Source organism: Cyanistes caeruleus, chromosome 13, assembly GCF_971803275.1.
Source record: "Cyanistes caeruleus chromosome 13, bCyaCae1.hap1.1, whole genome shotgun sequence".
Lineage (NCBI taxonomy): Eukaryota > Metazoa > Chordata > Aves > Passeriformes > Paridae > Cyanistes > Cyanistes caeruleus.
The window spans coordinates 16,451,205-16,467,614 of NC_141713.1; the positions used below are offsets into that span (position 1 = coordinate 16,451,205).

The following is a 16,410-nucleotide window of genomic DNA, read 5'->3' on the forward strand; positions in this document are numbered from 1 at the left end:
ACTGGCAAAAGAGAAATTCCCAGTGTGTTTCACTGCTGGAGAAATCCAACAGATACCCCAAGAGAGGAGGTATGTAAGGAACATCTGTAAGGTCAGCAAACAGAGTAGCACACCTCCCACACTGGATAATTTCTTCTAATACTTATTTCCTCAAATCATCAGCTGTTTTCTGTGGGTTTTGCTGCAGTATTTGATGAAAAAGGAATGTCATATTGTCTTCTATGTTATCATTTCAGCCATTTCTTACTGCAGTAGGAAGTCCAAATGCTTCCCCAATCATATATGCCTTTGTCTCTTCTGCTGTCAAGTAAGAAACCTTAAAAAAGGCTTTTGAAGATTTGCCCATAAGTTCAGGTGATTGGGGTTTTTTTAAGTGAATTACTGTGTTAAATATTACATGACTTGAAATTGTAAAGATTTGTCCTCACCTCACTGGGTATCCAATCTTTAAATGTCTTGCTAATCATGATGGCTTCATATTATCATTATCTAATATCTCAGGGAAAAATGTGTATTTAGAGTGAGGTTCATTGTTAATGGTGGTGGATGTAAATCCATATTTCAAATAGTTATCATAATTCCAATATTTTTGGCCAACTTTTTATCAGATCTGATTAGATTGTTGATTTTATCTCAATGTGTGTGACAAGTGGCTTTTACTGAGAATAGGAAGTCAGTTGTTGCATATGGATTTTGAAGCAAAAGGAAGATTTGTCTTGGCATCTGCATATCTGATGTAATAACACTTGAGAGTCTTCAGGATCAGAGGTGATTTTAGCAAGATTTGCAGCTGTAGGGGGCCCTAAAGGCCCTAAACCATTTGTGTGTTTCCCTGGTTAGAATTCCTTGCCTTCATTTGTCTTATGTTACCATACTTGAAAATAGGGTATTTAGTTCCGTGGTTCACATGTGTTGTGACAGCATGCAAATTTCCATAAGCATTCCTTTGTGAATTGTGGGCTTAGGCTGTGCCAGTTAAACTTGTAGAAATCAGCTTTCCTAAATAATGGAAGTTTTGTTTTGGTGAATTTTGTTGGGTTTGGTTTTTCTTTGCATCTGGGGACTTGTAAGAAGGGACAGCAATTATTCTAGTTTGCTTATAGCAGCCAACATAGTGTAGTTACCATCCTGCCTGAGGCTACAGCAGATAAATTCCAAGTACCTGCAAAACATCTGCTATCAAGCACCGGTACTGTCTTGGTACCCACCCAAAAAGTGTATCTTTTCATGTACAGCTCTTCTTTCTGTAGCTGCCCAGTAGTGAAATACGGTTTTAGCCCCTGAAGAAGATGCAAAAGCAAGGTGGGATTGCAGATAATTGTGTTTTGGGTGAAAAGAGAAGATAATGCAGGGAGTTGTTTTTAAAAAGTTGTTTGCAAGACGCTTAAAAGCAAAGGAAGACCTGTAGAATGAAGACAGAAAATGGTAGAGTAGAATGAAAAATAAGAAAAGCATTTTAAAAACCTGCAAACTATAGTTGCAGCTTTGTAAAGACTGAAGATTTCTAGTAGTGTGTATTGACTAATTTTGTTTTGTTTAGTTTTCTGGACTATATATTCATACTATATACTCATTCCAAATTTCTTGTTTCATGTTTACCTCTCATTATTTTAACCAGAACTACATTACTGCTTATCAAATACTCTCTGTGTTATTATGACCAAATACAGAAAGCAACCATGTCATCACAAAAACAGACCTTACAGAACAGCTGTATTTTGTATCAACACTTGTTCTGATGTCTTCAATAGTTTTGCGATTTCCTTCCGAATTTGACTTGTTCTGTAAGAATTCTCTAAGTTAGCTTTCTTTTATTTTTCTTTATATGTATTCAATGAGATTTAACTCTCATGAGATGTGATGAGTGAATCAGGGTGCTGGGGACTTGTGCAAGTGAAATTTGTCTTCCTTCTGGGCCTTTAGTGTTTAGTAGAAATTTTGTTTCTTCCTGTTAAGTCTACAGGTGCTTGAAATACTTGTGCTTGTTTGGAGTTGCCATTTGAATCTAAGCAATTCATGCTTTAGATATCTCCAAGTAGCTTAGAATTAGAAAAGTTTTCTTCTGGCAAAGTTCATGGGCTATTCAGCTAAGCAATAGAAAAATACTTCTTTATAAGTAATAAGGTAATGAAAGCCTAGTATAATCAGGCTTGCCTGAAGAGTATGACTACCTTGTCAGTAGCTATTGGAATGCTGCCTTTTGACCACATTGGGAGACAATCTTATGTTTTGGTTGGTGTGAATGACCATTGGGTAGTGAAACAACTGCACATGGGGTGGAGGAGTTGGGGCAAGTAGGACAGGCCAGCCTGGGCTTCTCTCTTAGAGTTCTTGTTGTTGGGGAGTGCTGGCATGAAACCAGCTCTTTCTCCACAATGCATGCGATGCAAAATGGGGTTAAAATGAGCCATTTGCATGAAAAATGCCATTATAAGGCTTGGTGAAGAATGCAAACAGGTGGATCTGGGTCATTGTTGGGCATACTCTGGTTCCATAGTGGATGTCCTGGGAACCATGAAATGAAACTCAAGTGGGATGCAGATCTTGGTGCATGTCCCACAGTCTAGAAGTGCAAGAGGTTGTTAACAAGGAACCTGTCCTTAGCAAAAAAGCTCTAGTGATATGTGGGTAGCAGGAATCCTAACTAATAGTTAACTAAAGAGGGGATTTAGAGAAGATCTTGTGCAGTTCCATCACCTTTTTGTTACCTGCTTTGTCAAATAATACTTCTCTGTCGTGCAAAGCTTTAAATGACCTGTTCAACAGAGTGGCCAGTGGCTGATATCTCACTGGAGGGGAATGAAGACTGAGTTTGCTTAGGGTTCTCTAACATAGGCATTACACTGGAAATTAATAATGCAGTGCTGTATCTTCCTAGTGGAATGAGTAAGGAACTAAAACCCTCAAAGCAGGTATTTATTTCAGAAGAGTCTGATTGTTTGAGCTGGAAGAAATAACTTGGTATGTTGAACTGTTCTGAGATTCTATGGCAAAGTCAGCAGGGTACTGCAACCCAATTTGTTTATACTGGTGGTTTCTAAATGTCTGTTCTTGGCTTGTTTGGTGGCAAGACTTGCAATAGTTGTTTCCTGCAACTGAACAAAGGAGCAGTGTTGAGTGTTTTTGAGAGAAAATAACATAGGCAAAAGACAGAGCTTGGCAGGTAGTCGAGAAAAGGTAGTTTCCAATAGCTCAGCTTTGAAATCCTTGAATTGAAAAAACATCTTGTTTTCTCACACAAACTCTCCTTTTCTCATGCATTGTCTGTTGTCCTGCTTTAGCATCTGCTGTTTAATGATTTTAAATACATAGGAACTTAGGTTGATTATGTAGGTCCTACATAAAGCAACGTGTAGACAGAAGAGGTTTGCCCACTTATAGATCTCTCTGAGGTAATTGTTAATGTGAAATACCTTCTCACATTGAACCAGCTGATTGCATTTTCTGAGCAGTTGTTTCAAATCCTTGTCTTGCTGAGATACCTATGAGACTGCTTTGTTTTTTAAGGTGCTCTTAAGACATACAAGCTGGAAATGTGAAATTGAGCTAGTAATAGTTTAGGTCTGCATGGTGACCATGGGATCTTGAAAACTAAGGAGGTAATATTTGACTTCCTAGGTCAAAGGAACTCTAGGTTGCTCCTAGGCCCTATGAGTTTAGGCTGACAGTGGAAAAGCTGTTTCTTCAGGCAGTATAGAAAACTATATACAATATAGAATATAAACCCCACGTTTGTAATTATGAGAGAGACACTGTGGTAGTGAGCAAGTAAAAAAACAATAGGAAACCTTTGGGGAGGTCTACAGAGATGAGTTGTACTTTACAAATTACTTCCAAAGAATCTTATAAATAGTACTCTGGGCTGCCTCCATAAAGTGTCAAAGTAAAAAGGTTGCTGTATGACACTTACTGCACTTGGAGACAATGTAAGTTATTAATAGTGAAATTGTGCTTTCTGTTGTATATACTTGATATCTTCTAATTTACTGAATCCAAATTTTCAGTTAATTATACACAGAGGCATGAGTGAAAATCATTGAAGCACTATTGAAATCTGAGGATGAGGAGTAACATCTCTGAGGGAATGGGTCTGTAAAATAAGCACATATATGATGTGTCACATCTGTCTAAATGAGTATAAATACAGCCTGTGGCTTTGGCAGTTGATTACTTACTATAATTCAACCCTCACATCTAAATAGATTCACTTACTTAGTGCTGGTGGTCAGAAAGAATAAATATACTTTCATTTTGAAAAGTGAAAATAATGTAACTTCAAGACGGTTTGTTTGACTTTGCAAGGATAAATAGACCCAGGAGTACATGGTATTGATTTTGAGTGGTTTAGCATAGTTATTGTGAGTCAGAGACAAGGGCCAGTCTTTATGCTTCAGTGACAAAGTGTCTAGACATTGAATCGAAATCTGAACCGTTCTCTTGCATAGAATGGACTAACATATCCAGTATCAATAAATTACTGGGATCCATTTTTGTTTCTGCATTATCTTTTGGAGAAGAATGGGTTTGATAGTTGGAGGCAGAGTTCTCCTGTCATCTGATACGTTCCCACAGCATGGGCTCCACAGCGGGCTCTGTGGCTTTTGGCTGTCAGAGCTGGGTTTGGCTGTCATGTGGGCTGTGGGTATGCATGTTACAGCAGAAGGTCTCAGCTTCAGCCACAAACTGCAATTTGCAGAGAGAGCCTGGGGAATGGTTTTTTTTTCCTTGCATTGCATATGAAGGCATGGCTGAACAATCAGGATTTTGCCCTTCTCACAAGCATTACAGGCATGTAATTGCTCTGTCAAAGGTAAAGGCAGAAACCTTGATGGGCAAGGGGAAAGTAACTTGATGTGTCACAGCAAATGGAGTTCCTGAGATGTCAAGTTTGGATTTGAAAATTTAATTTGAAATACTGACTTTGGAGGCATATTTTGACCTACAGCTTCAGTTTGAAGCTTTATTAAACTTACATCCCTCTACCCTTTCTTTCTCATGCCATTCTCTAATAATGTTTCATATACTCACTGAGCATGATGGAAATAACAAATCTGAATGGCAATATTCTGATGATACTTGAGAAGCTCAGGGAATGGATGTTGCACGCCAGTATTAGTAGTGGGAAAAGTCTTTTCTTAATTTGCAAAAGCATATATTTTTTCAGGGAAAATATTCCAATTATTACATTATTAAAAATCAGGAAAAATTGGCAGCAATTCAGGAAAGTCAAAAATGCTCCAGTTCCCCAGGGATATATTTCTCTTTTTGTACTCAGTGTTTTAACTGACCCTAACTTGCAATGATGTGCAACTTAATTTTATTCCAGCTTTCTAAGCATTAATAACACTTCAGCTTGAAGAACTTGTGAATAGGTTTTTAGATTGTGGCTTGCTCTCTACTTGTGCCTTGTTTAGGATTTGATAAGTTGTAAGTTTGGTTAAAATTAAAACTAAGATGAACTATTAAGTGCATGATTTTAAGTTACTGGTTTGTTTCTAATGGCCATATAGAGAAAGTGGAAAGATCTTGCTCAGCAGCTTGCACCTGGAATGTGAGCAGCCCATTTTGGTGTGCTGTAAATATTATGCATTCTTAAAGTTAAAATGGATCCAGTCTCTTGGATTATTCTTTATCCTAAAACTTTAAACTAAGCTTCTTCAATCTTGATTATTTGACTTGGTTCTTCAATTTGTGCTGCCTTGCTCCCCCACCCCATACCCCACTTTTTGGGCATTTTTTTCCCCTTAAAGTGCTGCTATGGGAAGCATTACTGAAATACTTAGCAGCTGCATATTGAACAGCCTGTGACAATAAAGGGGTCATTCCTTGGAAGGTGAGTGTCTGTCTGCATAGCAAACCCTCATCGCTCCACCCATTGCTAGAGTCAGTATCCCATCTTTCTATTTTGTAAAGAGGTAATCCTATTTTATTAAAATTAAGACTTTGGGGAAAATTTGTCCCTCTAGCAGGGCTTGGGTTTCAACACTTGGGATGAATACCATAAAAGTAATTTCCTGTGTCCAGCTACCACTTGCTCTCTGTAAGAAGCAGCTCTTTGTTCGAGGGTTGTCAGGTTACAGGACAGACACTTGCTTTTCTTTGGTTCCTCCTCAGCTGCCCTTAATAGGGAATATTTTCTAGTTGCTAGCACTAAAGAGATCCCTTGTTTTTAAGTGTGGGATATGTTTGGCAACAAATATCTAATTCCAAATCTTGCAAGAAATGTTCGTTATCAGGTCACAAACTTAACTTTATTCCAACATCACAAAGCACATCATCCATATTGAGCAATTGTCATTAATGCTGTGTTCTTCTCATATTTCTATCCTGTGTGAAAATAGGGATCTTATTCGTGCACTGATGTTTATTGAACCTTGCATGAACACTGCAGTCACAGCAGGTTAAGGGGTGGGATTTAGACACGCAGCAGTTTGCAAAGCAGGGAGGAATCTGCCCTGCTGTGGGTGTGGCATGCAGTGTGTGCACATGGGAAATGCTGGGGAGCTGGAGATACTGATGCTGGGTCACTTCTCATCCTTTAAGTACAGTTTTTGAAAGACTTGGGGCATGTTAACACTACACAAGAGGATGTTAATTCAACTAATGTCAAGCTTCCTGACCCCTAATCTGGGTTCGACTTTGGAGCTGTGTTTGAAAGAGAATCTCATCAACCATTAGTATAATTTCATATGCATTTTGTTCCAGAAACCCTTTTGTTTCATTGCAAGGAAAGTTACATTGGTATGCTGTTACTTTATGACAGCCTTTCATCAGGAGTGAAACTTCTTGTGCCAGCTTTGAAGAACAGAGCTCTCATCAGTTTTCTGTATTAAGTACTCTGGTAAAGGTGGTTTCAAAGACTGTTTCCTGCTTCAGGTGATCAAAGAGTGCAGAGCTCTCCACTGATTGTTGTGGTTGTGATGAATTCCTGGCCCAAATGAGCTTCCTGATGAGATTAACTACACTGCTGGCCCCAAACTTCCATTTTTCCTGAAATCAGCAGCTTAAGTAGTACAATATCTATCTGCTTGATAGAGATAGGTCAGAAAAATATTTGGGCAATGTATTAACAGAAGACTTAGTTGACTTCCAGTGTGCTCCTCAACTTTCAAAATTTGAAAGCATTCTTATGTTCATTATTTTAAATTTCAGTGAGTTAGAGAGTGTTTGGAGAGATTCTGCCTAACAGTAGGACAGAAGTTTTAATCAACTCTGTTTTGATACTTTTGTATACATTTTGTAAAAATACTTTCTGTATCATTGTGTGAAAGCAAATAATGATATATATCAATTTCCACACTTCATTTGGGTTGAGGTAGAAACTGGAAATTCCTTTTGAAAGAATTTTTTTCTGAGGAGTGAAGTCTGCTTGATGGAGCAGATTTGCAGCCAAACCAAATTGTCAAATGAGCCCAACCAATGCAAAATCTAGACTTTCAGCTGAAAAACTGTGGGAAAGCTACTATTATTTTTCCTTGTTTACTCCTTATTTCAGTGCCAGGTACTTCTAAGTTCACTGCACTTGGCATAAAATAAATGTTCTACACAGAACACTAAATGTTGACTTTTATTTGTGTTGTAGAAATGGCCAGTGTGTCCTGCTGGCAGATGAAACCTAAGAATGTTTGGTTTGGAATACTTGTACCTTTCATTTTTATCCCTTCCCTGCAGAAAAAGTTGCTTTAAGAACTGCCTGTTAAATTGGAAATGACCTTACTTGCCTTCAGTTATAAATAGCAGTAAAAAGCAAGGGGATTCCCCTGCTGTCAAACCCCATTCATGGCTTTATATTTTGATTAAAGCCGTGTCTTACAATGAGTGTACTGTGACTTCCTGCCCTCAGTGTGCTGCAAAAAATGTAGTTGCATTCCAAAAGCTGCATACTTGAGGTCATAAGCAGGTAATGTTGCTCTGGCACAAATATTTATTTTTTTTTTATTTTTTTTTTATTTTTTAGTTAGAGTTCCAGAGAGTTTTTTAGTTTGGAGTTAGAGGTGCCACAATATGTATTGAAACAGTGCACATGTGCCAATCTGTGTGCCTTGTGTGTTCCTTTGGGCTCTGTTGAATCATGTGAAGCTGTTAATGGTGAAACACTACTGTGCCTGAAATTAGAAGAAATCTTGTGTATATGACAGCTTGAAAGGGCAGGCCTTTCTCTTTGCTCATATTGCTTTCTCTTAGAGGGCTGTGGTTCTTGTATTTTGTGGAAAGGAAGCACTTGAAATAAATGGCAAAACACCTTGCTCATGTTCTGATGTGTGTTCTTTCTTTAAGACCACATTTAAATATAGTTTTAAAAATCTGTTATATAAAGCATTAGTAAAAATATACCCTAATGCTTGCAGCCTCTAACAACACACTGTAGTGGCATGTTCATTGCTGAGGGTGGGAGTAACAAAATCAGGAACAAAGGGTAGCTGTGTATCTTGTGTGTCTGCATGCATATGTAGGGTTGCTTTGGTATTGGCATCACTGGACAACACCATCAGCAGCTTCTAAGTCCTGCTTAAACTTTGTAATTCTTTAAACTTTGTGAGCATATTGCAAGTTTCAGGGGCAAGTATTAAAGTAAGGAACATTTGTTAGACTTGCATAATGTCAGTTTTGGTGATTTGAAAGGGAGATGAGGTCCAAGAAGAAGCACTTTAATTCTAGAAGATACATTTCTTCTCAAATTTACATTTTAGCATCAATATTTTAACACTCATGAAGGCCAAAAGTCTTTTTTGGATTGCAATACTTACTCCTTCATTGGCTCGAGTGTAATTTCTTTGCTTAGTTTGCTGTGTGAAGTTTAGCCTAAATATGTCAATGCTGAATTGATGAGTCGCATGAGAATGAAATATGGGATTTTCAGGAATATGTAAAACTTGGCATTTCTGAAAGGTTCTCTGTTATTATTTGGCAAAAATATTGTAGTTTTTGACAGCTTTGGATTGTGGCCTTCAGGTTCATAGATGCCAGTGAGGACAAATGACTTTGGCATTTAAGGAGAAACTGGATTCAGAAGCAATTACAGTCACTGCTTGAAGTGTCACTGATTCACTGTAGTGTTTTATCAGATATCTTAATTTTCAAGATACCTTGTCTATAAGCAAGTATTGGGTGATAGAAATGGTGACACTGCAAATATTAAAATGATCTATCAAGCGTTTCTTTCTTCTCCACACATCTCTAATATGAACTTTCTTGGAAGCATGGGTCGAACACTGTGGGTTTGCTGTAGCTCATGTGTTTGGACACCAGTTGCTGCTGTCAGGTCATTCCAGCTCAGTTCTGCAATCTGAGCTGCCCTAGTTTGTTATTAACTTTACTCTGAAGGACTGAAACGTGGCTGCTTTGCTGCCACAAGTCAAGTTGTTCAGGTTTTTCTGTTATTTGGCTTGGTGTGTCTGTCATTTTGAAAAGCAGTGTCATAACAGGCTGTTTCTTTCCCAAACCTCTTAGCTTAGGTCAAGTATTTAAAGTGTTTTTCTCCCCACGTACTCTAATGTGAATTAACATCTAAGCCTTGCTTGCTGCTAGACTATCCTGTAGACCTGTTTCCATTATTCAGAGATCCCAGATTGGCAGGCAGGAACCAGTAAGTACAATGGGATGGGGGAATATTTTACTGGCATTTAATGCTCTGCATACCTCAAAGCCAGGTGCCACCAGTCAGAGTGATATTGCATGTGCTTTAAAAAAACCTGGCAAAACAAGTGGCCAATGTCAGCATTTATTTTATACTTGGCCTTTAGTGGTTAGTATATGTAGCTGATCAGTAATCAGAGTTTAGGCACTGCTGTCTTAGAACATATTTTACATATGCATCCCTTAAAACATTAAATGTAAGAAAGCAAAAAATTCTCTTAATGTATCTATCTTTAGAGTCTTTCTGTCTTAGGGAGAATAGTTGACTGCATAACCTATAAAATTGTATCAACAGGAGGAGGAGGACTATAAAATATTCAAAATAACAGTATGATCAGATTTAATTTGACAGCCTGGAGTTTGCTTCAAGTAACTTTTGTCTTTGACAGGACATCATGTGTATGTGTTGTTTCATGTGAATTATTCACAGGAGTTATTTGTGTGCTGGTACATGGTAAATACATAGAAAGAACTGTGTTGTACATTTTGTTACAGTTTCTTAGTTTGGAAACAAGTCTTGTAGTCTGAGCATCATTCTTTCTAAATGCCCAGGGACTGACTTGTTAGGTGGCATTTCTGACAAGAGATGTATTTCTGCCTGGATGTCTGTGCTGGCTTCAGGAACTGAAGCAGCTGACTTGATTTCCCTACTGATCTCATGCCTAGGGAGTTCTTTTGCCTTTTTCTCATTCTCCTCTTGGCCACTTTTGTATCTGGAGCTTTAGCAGGTATGCTAAAATGCCTTTCTGGTTTAGGCATGTGCACACTGTGCAACCACCAATGTGTGTTTTCTATGATGAACAGCTGAATGTATCACTCCATCTCTTATTTCAGGTGCTGGGTCCCTAATCAGCAGCCTCAGGGGACTAGCTGAGTGCCTTTGCTGCTTTCTGCTTTGTTTTGTTGTTGCAAAGTTGTGGATAAGACAAGGCATATCATATTTGAACAACTACTCTGGAGGAAATGGTATTATCTGTAAGGAATGGAAAATGAAGAGAATGGTTACTGAAATAATAGTTATAGTGAAAACAAAGAAAAAGGTTTGGGGTGGGGGTTTTTTTGAGCAATTAATTAGGTTTTCCTTAGTGGGAGTGCCATAATAAAGACTGCATACTATTCCAAACATCTGTCATGTTGCAATAATTGGGTTCTAGAGAAGCACCTGAACTGAAAAAAAACCCCTGGTTTTTGCTGCCAGGATTTCATACTATCATAGTTCAGAAATGGGAAATGCTAGATTTTTTTTTTTTTATTGTCACCTCAATTTATTATGAGAGGAGGCAGAAACATGAAAACACTTCAGTCAAAATGTGATTCAAATGTGATAGGAAACTGCACATCTCCTTTTGAGAGAATCTGTTGATGTCTTCATCAGTTACCTTTCTCTGAAAGCTATGGCTTCATCATCTGACAAGTGTTCTGATTTTTTAATTTTTGTTCTTTTTTTTTTTCTTTTTTAATGAAGATTAGCATGGTAATTTAGCTTCCCCAGTATTTTGTTTGAGGCCGTTTTTGGGCACAAGAACATTCAAGTGTAAATAAAACTAATTTTCTTCTCCCACCACCCTTCCTGTCTCCACTGGCATGGCTTTCTTCTGTCAATACAGTTGATTTCTAGTATTAGTTATTTTTAATTGTCTGAATACTAACTTGAGTTTGATACTGAGTTGATTTTGAAGTGTGAACACTCAGATTTACCTGTAATTTTCACCCCTAAATATTGGCTCAGCTGCTTACATCCCAGCTGATACTTATCTGGTATTTGGGGCTGCTACTGTGTATACAGCAATGGTCACAGCTATTGCCATGAAGTTTTTCCTCTTCTATTCCAGATTTGAAAACAGTGAAGAAAAGAAAAAGCATAGTTTACTTTCTTATCTCATTATGTATATATGTAAAAGAACACTTAAAGTTCCAAGGTTAATTTATTTAAATAGGCTTAATTATATGCTAGCTTTTAAGGAGGAGGACAGAATATAATAAAATGGCCTCTCCTACAGAGAGGGAAATGTTGAGTCTGACAGACCCAAATGTAGCCAATCTCCACTTCATTGTCAGTCCAACAATAAAATTACTGTTCAGGCAGAGCTTCCCAACTTACTTGGCTTTTTGGCTGGTGAGGCCTCATCTTGGGCAACATTGAAGTTGCAACCAAGAAATTCTTTGTTTTAGTTAGGGCTCCTGCTGTGTCACCAACCCCACAGTGTTGCCCAAGCGTCCTTGACTTCTGTTCAGATTGAGTTCCAGGACCTTTGCCAGTATGTTGCTGTTCAGCTTCTTCAAAAACCTACTACAGCCTCAGGTTATGTGTTTGTCCCCTGCTGCCAAGCACAGTTTTTTGCAGAGTTGGTGACTGGATGTTAACAACTACAAAATGTGCAGTTTTTGGTTTAATATTTCTGTGCTGATAGAGCCCATAGTTCAAAGATGGTTCTAAAGGTTATTTTAGTAAGAAAGAACTGCTCACAAAATAATGTAATCCAAGATGCAGAGCTAGTTTAAGCAGTCTAATAAAGAAAACTTCAGTACTATGAGTTTTAGAAAGATGTGTCAGTTCATATTTGAGGAAATGTAAAGCTTGGAAGAAATTGCTGCTGACTGTAAAGCTGAAGGGGTGTTCCAACCAAGGGGTCTTTCCCTACTGCATTTTCTAGCAGTAGAGAAACACCCCTTGGAACAGGCCTTGAAATATTTGTCCTGAAGTTAAAGCTAAGGCATTATTCTTGTTTTAGTATTTTAAAAGTCACGGTTAAATCAGGTATAAAATGGTGTGCATTTTAACTGAACTCTGTGCACACTGGTTCATTTTCTCTGAATCTTCTAGATAGTAGGAGGGCCTTATGCACCTGGCCATGTTTTAGCATAATTCTTCTTCCTATTCCTGTTACTCTGTTATTCCAGAGTTGTCTACCTCTCTGCCTCTTCTCCCTTAGTTTATTTATGTGTTGTTCTCAAAGAAAAACAGTCCAGTTTATGACTTTGAATATGACTTTGAACTTAAGTGCTACTTCGTAATCAGGGCATATCTTATCAGTCACCTCTATTCTATCTGGAGAGTTTTCTGATGTTTTATGAGATCTGGCTTATAGAGAAAGCCTGTTTCCTGAGAAGTAGGAAAGAGTGAGAGAATTTCAGTTTAAATATTCTGTTCTACCAAGTATTTTTCCTTGTATAGGCTTTCTATACTTCAAATAAATAGATAAGCAGTTCTAGCCAGTCAATTTCAAGATGTGTCAAAAGCTCCTATCTTCGTACATAAATGGATGAGAAGTTAAATATTTTTTGAAAATGTGTAAAGAAATATTGAGTTTAAAATATCTGCTTTGGCCAAGTTAAAGAAATGGACAAGATTCATTTAATAGCTAAGGGGAGGCAGAAGGAAAGCTTAAGTATTTGAGGGGCAGTAAAATAATAGCACCCAAAAGTCTGAGGAGCCACCAAGTATTGTGGGACTGTTGTACCAAATCATGATACATAGTGTAGAGTGAAAAATCTGGTTTGATATTGTCTATTATTACAATATTACAACAACAACTATTATTGCAACATAGTTCTTTTCCTGAAATATGAGGTATATAGGAATTAGAAATGCAGCTAACAGATGAACACTTAGAACAGCTTCCAGTATTCAGGTGGTCGTTGGCTGGTATTTGAAATGGTCGAAAGGAATTACACCCATCTATGATTTGTAGAGTCTTTTCATCAAGTGTGCTTTAAAGAAAGATCTTATTTAGATAAGTGGTGGGAACTGAGTTAAAGTTATTCTTTTTTGATTTGAAGTGCCCAACGTTGCAGAAAAAAGCTTCTGCCTGAAATGACGTACAATAAAGGTCATATTAGTGAAATTTAATACTCAAGACTTCAAAGATTTTCAAGAAGTGGGAGTGTCTTATGCATATTCCCTTTAAGCTTACAGAACAAACTTTGCCATGTGTAAAGGCTCTCTGGAGCTGTTTTGTCCCCTTTGTCAGCAGCCTCGATTGCTGTGCCAGGACCAGGTTCTCAGCCTTCTGCAAGGTCAGTGATGCCTTGCTTTGTGTGTGAGGCAGCAGCTCAAGAGGGCAAAAGCTGTGAAAACTTGCTCTGCAGCTTAGGAGTTGTTTTCATACTTCCACAACTCTTTTTTGATGGGTGGGAACTTTATAAACAGTTGTCATGATCAGATCCTTAAACAGTCTTGGGAAACTTTTAGAAAACCCTAAATCTAGAACAGCCTCTGCATCATAACCATTGCTGGTCATCAAAAAAGCTTTCCCTGCCTGGGTAAACAAGCTAGTGTATACTTTTGTAAGGTTCTTGCAAGAAAGCTCAGTGTAAATTGAGGAGTAGATTGCTGCTGTTTACTTGGAATCTTAATTTTATTTTGCAGTTGGGATTTAAAAATGCTACCACTTCAAAAATGCAGTATGTACTTTATTAAGGCATTAGGCAAAACAAAGAAAGCTTCCTATTTAGCAATTATGTATGCAGGTGTTGTGTGATGAGTTTATTTGAATTATTCTGCTTTCAGTAAATGATTAGGTATCTCTCATTTTGAAGTGGATTATAAAATACCAGACTGAATTTTAATTGCACATTTAGACCTAAAAGGGGCTAGTTCCAGAGAGTGCTTTCATCACTGGGATGTACATTGGCATCCTGTTTGTCTTTCTTCTGTAATACTCTTGCCAGAATATCTGAAATAAAATTCCTTCCAACCTACTTTTGCTTGGGATCTAAAGAGATCTATTTTAGGTGGGAAGAACAATAAAAGTGGGGTTTTTTTACTAGGGAAAGTTAAATAGGTGGAACAGTGATGATGTTATGAATTGCTTGGAGCGTGGGACCAAAAAATCTGTGGAGAAATAGGCCACAAAGGCTGTTGAGTTACGGGTTGGAAAGAATCAAATGGTCACTACTGTAAACTGAGTTCCTCTGAAAAATATCCTTTAGTACAGAACACAGTGAAGAGCTTGCTGTCACTTCCTTGTGGCCACACATTTCCTTACTTCATGTGCCATATGCCCTGTCTTCAGTGTTTGTATTGCATGGCTGTTAGCACAGAACTCCATCCAGGGCCAGGATAAAGACATCTTAGAGCTTCAACAAGAAATCAGAGAGAGTTAAATTGTATATGGATTCCATGAGAAATGGCAGAACAGGCTAGGGGATACTGTCTTGGACATTTAGGTATTTTTTCTGTGAAGTGCCTTGAAGTGTGTTGCTGTTGTCTTCTAATGGGTCAAATAATTTGAAGTTCCTGAGTGGTGTCGCCAGGGTAACATATGCTCATTTAGAAGGTGGTCAGGGAAGTAAATAGAAAAAAAAAAAAAATCAAAGATCCATTAGTGCTATGGAAAACCAATATATACAATTTCTGACAAATTAATTTTGTATTGATTGTGTAAAAATTCTTTAATCAAATTTCCCTGACTGTAGCACTTCTCCCAGTGTTCCTATGACTTTGATGATACACTTGGGTTACTTTCAGAATAACTAAGAAGTTAAAACTGTAAAGGTCTGTTGATCTAAAGGTCCAGCATTGGTGCTTGGCTGTCACTGCTTGAGCTGAACGAGGAAAAGGAGGAAGAAATAAGTGTCTGCAGCTCTTCTTCCTTATTAGAAGCACTGGGGGATCAAATTCAGTCTTTACCGGATAGAAAATTCAGTAGGATTTGCATTCACTCAGCTTACATTTGGTGGGAGGTGGCCCATTGGTTTTTAACTGTTTACTTTGACCCTTTCAAGCCATCTGGGGATTTTACTCAGACTCTTTTCCTCCAGGGAATGTGGTTAAAAGAAAGGTGTCTGCAAACTTGTCGGTACAGATTTGTCACTGTCAAGTTATATCTGAATCTTGATCTCATTATTGTGAGTTTCTGTTTTGTTTTAACAGGAGTTCAGCCATCCTTCCATTTATACAGGGAAAAAAACCCCAACAAAATAAACCCTGCATTTTCATTGCAGTTGTTGCTCTAATGTAAATTTTTTTAATTGCTGAAGTTCATACTTAGATCATCATTAAACAAGAATTTTGTTTGAGGTAAATTGAGTTAACTGGAAGGAGAGATGCTGGGTTGTCTCAGTCTTCATTCGATGCTTTAATTCTTCTAATGCTGTAGCTGCCTCTGCAACCTCTTTTTCTACAAACCACTGCAACTGTTGTCCTTGTCTTCAGTGTGCACTATTGCTTCCATGTTTAGCACACTTCACTTGGTCATCACCTACATGCTGTCAGCTTTCTCTTTTTTGCAGTCTGAATTTACTGACTTGGCTTTTTGCCTGCTTGCTGCAGAGGACTCCTAAGGGAATGATGTCATAAAGGTCAAGCTTCTTTAATATGACAACTTTGTCATTTTTAGTTACTTTTAAGTAATTTTTTTCTCTTTCCCATTTTCAGATATTGTAAATTGTGTTCTATATGCTGTGTAATTTTTCAGTTGTTACTTAGAGTTGGTAGTAATTAAAGGTGCCATGCATGTGGTTGAGGTCGGCCTTTTGGTAAGGAATTAAACCCAGTTAGGATCTGCTTAATACTGCTAACATTCATTCAGGTACAAATGAGGTGCTGTATTTCTTCCCACTGCATCCAAGTGAGGTTGGTTCAATGGAAAATCTGAGCTCTGAGCATGTGTCAGCAAAGGGGTGAGTTTTCCCTAACACTAAAGGACAGGGGCTCTGGTGATAGGGCAGCAAAAGCTGTAGCTCTGCAGAGGATTGACTTGTATAGGGTAAGTGTTTTGGAGAGCCACAAATGGTTTCCCAGGTGTTCAGCCTCCTGTGGTTGTGTCTCTC

At 38.0% G+C, this 16,410-nt stretch overlaps 1 protein-coding gene across 7 annotated transcripts in view; it reads left to right on the forward strand.

Moving 5' to 3' along the window:
- TLN2 (talin 2) overlaps positions 1-16,410 on the forward strand; it is a 133,368-nt gene that overhangs the window by 8,603 nt on the left and 108,355 nt on the right. The window lies entirely within an intron of this gene.